The 3020-nt window shown below is 41.2% G+C and overlaps 1 long non-coding RNA gene across 1 annotated transcript; it reads right to left on the reverse strand.

Moving 5' to 3' along the window:
- Positions 1-769: 769 nt before the first annotated feature.
- On the reverse strand, positions 770-1399 carry LOC123183046 (uncharacterized). Its single transcript, XR_006492418.1, has 2 exons — positions 1281-1399; positions 770-1121 (listed from the first exon to the last, which is right to left on the reverse strand). It is a non-coding gene; the product is annotated as an uncharacterized lncRNA (long non-coding RNA).
- Between the last annotated feature and the right edge of the window lie 1621 nt (positions 1400-3020).

The following is a 3020-nucleotide window of genomic DNA, read 5'->3' on the forward strand; positions in this document are numbered from 1 at the left end:
CATAGCAGCCACGTAAAATTTGATTTTTTTTCCTTTGCAAATATTTCTAGCTTACTTTTATTTTCATTAAATCATCATAGTCATTCCAGACACAAAATAACTAAAAACTATTTCATCACCTATCATTTAACCCTTTCTAATTTTATTTTTTTATTGTGCTTCTTTTGTTTGTTTTAGCACTCGTGGCCTACTGTTTATATTCTAGCGTTATACCATTTCTGCTGGTTTGCAGAGAACAAGACCATCATTCACCCTTTCTAATTTTATTTTATTTTATTGTGCTTTTTGCTTGTGTTTTAGCACTCATTGCCTGATGTGTATATTCTAGCATTATACCATTTCTGCAGGTTTGCAGAGAACAAGACCATCATTCACCCTTTCTCATCTTATTTTCACTAGCAATATCCGTCCCACTACCTTCTAGCGTTCTATAACTTCTGGTTATTGTTTTTTTTTTGGCATTTTAGCCTGTGTCTACTGGTTTGTGTAACACTACCATTTCTCTTTCTTGGTCACGTGGGAAGGCATGTTCCCTTTTCCATAGCTAGGCTTTGTTTTTGTTCTATCGCTCCTTTTTTTTTCTTTTCCCTTTAAATATTTCTGCAAAAACAAAAAAGATAAAAGATAAAAAAATCAACACAAACCAGCCCAAGTCAGTCAAGCCCATCATAGAAAACAACAGACAAAGGACAACCGAGGCCGCAAACAAGCCCAGCATGCAAACATGACAAAACGAGCGACCAGAAATAGCGACCAAAAAACAATATAATGCACCGCAGACAACAATATTATTATTTCTCTCAATAATTATAACATATACTACTTATTTGACTTAGCTCACGACTTTGTTAATCTGACTTTCCTCAAAGATATTGATTTATTAGTTGTGTACAACAGGTGGATCGAACTGATAGTCTTATCCCCGTCGTCGACCAATTAAGCGCCCATGTTACTCATGACCGGAGGGTCTCTATAGCAACAACACTGAATCGCGGGATACGGTTTTAGTGGGCCATGGTCCGGCTCGCAGGAACCTTTCAGATTGTTTCCAGGAACATTGTCCTCGCATGTCTTCTGGCACTCATCTGGGAAGCAGTTCTGGTGTGGCTCGAAACATCCAACTGCGGAACATAGAGCATCATTTTGTTACTCCAACTAATTAATCCGTGTTGGATAATTACCGTGTACAAAAATATATCCATCATGCTCAACATCGTAAGATATATACATCTTGTGAAAAACTGACAGACGCTAGTTATTAAGAGAACGTACTTACGTACCATAGACTGAACCTGCCGAGGAGAGATCAAGGGTCGCCATGAGCATGAGAGCCCCCAAGCACACGGCAACAACCCTGTTCTTCGTAAAGACTGCCATGATCATGAGGACCAAAAAAACTTGATGCAGTGGGAATTAGCTCACCCTTCGTTGCGTTTATATAGACCCAAATAGGCGGAGATCACGGAGTACCAAATAGTTAATGCATTAATTATCGTACAATTAGAATACGTGGTGGGAATTATCTCGTATTAAATGCATTAATTGGGCGTAAATTAGTATAGGGCTTATCTGGAGTATTTGACTTACACGCCAAATATGGTCTCGTGTCTGAGGCTGGTCATAGTGGAGAGTAACTTATACTAGTGTCATGTATATGACACTACTACCTTCGTTTCAGTTTACAAGTCCTACGCGTATATCTAAGTTGTCAATTTTATCACCTTAATATAAACTATATAACACGAAAATTTTACGGTTTGAAAATAGAACATTTGAAGTTTATATTGGTATATTTTTGTAATATATGACTTATATTAGGTTGGTCAAATTGACGACCTAAGAGCACGCGCACGCCTTGTAAACTGAGAGAGGTAGTACTTTAAGTTACCACCTCCATAGTGCAAAGTAACATAAAAATAGTGTCATAGATGGCTTCATTTATTAGCTTGTAGACTCATCCTTTCTCGGGAAACGCTATGTTACAGTAACATATTATGTTACTCTAAACACCTCTTTCCTCATTAACTACATGCCACATAGGCAATTTTTTCTTAAAGTGCGATATGTTACCACCTAAGTTACTCCCACTATGACTAGCCTGAGCAAATTATTCTTAGCTTGCATTCGAATCCAATATTAATTGCTTTTTTTAACATAGTACAAACGCATACGCTCTTATAGACACACATATAATCACCTATATGAATGCAAGCACACACACCCAACCCCTATGAACACCTCTGAGATACCGAGCCGACACGTCATCTTGAGATTCATCAAATCACCACAGACACCTCCATTGTTCTATCTATTGGATATACTTTGTTTTCTTTCGTGCACTTCCCTAGGGAGGCAAACTGTGTCTGTCAAGAGCTAGCTAGCTCTGCGGTTTCGATCTCATGAGCCGCCAACATCAGTTGTAAGAGCATCTACAGGTGGGTGCCCCAACCACCCTCAAACGCCCCCGAGGATGGCCCGGTAAAAAAAGCACCCGCCCAAGACAGGCTCCTCATACCGGCCCTAAACGCCACGTCAGACTAGACAACCCAAGCCCACCAGGAATTCACAGCTAATCTCGCAAGTCCACAAAACCCACCACCCTCCTCCTCGGCAAGAGCGGCGATAGCAACAATATGGAAGCCGAGGCAAGGATGCAGGCAGAGCATGCGATAAGGATGTAGGCGGAGCAGGAGCCAAGGATGGTCGTGGAGCACGCGGCATGGATGACGTCTGGTGAGTGATCCGGCAGTGAGTGTTCCGTCACGCTCGGACTTCAATTTTATTTTGGGATGTTCGGATTGCTGACATGAATTTTTTTTTGCTTTGTGCCTTGTCGAACTGTTGAATTGTGATGAATGTTTGTGCTATTATCTATGTGCATGAATTGCATGGATTTGGCGATCCACAATCGAGTTGTGCAGCTATCCGCGAGATGAAGGGTTGTCCGTCGTTGTCTATGGACACGCGCGCGGGCGTATAGGGGGCAGATTTGCCGAGTCCGGCTATAGATGCTCTAAGGT

The sequence above is a fragment of the Triticum aestivum genome, chromosome 1A (genome assembly GCF_018294505.1).
Source record: "Triticum aestivum cultivar Chinese Spring chromosome 1A, IWGSC CS RefSeq v2.1, whole genome shotgun sequence".
Lineage (NCBI taxonomy): Eukaryota > Viridiplantae > Streptophyta > Magnoliopsida > Poales > Poaceae > Triticum > Triticum aestivum.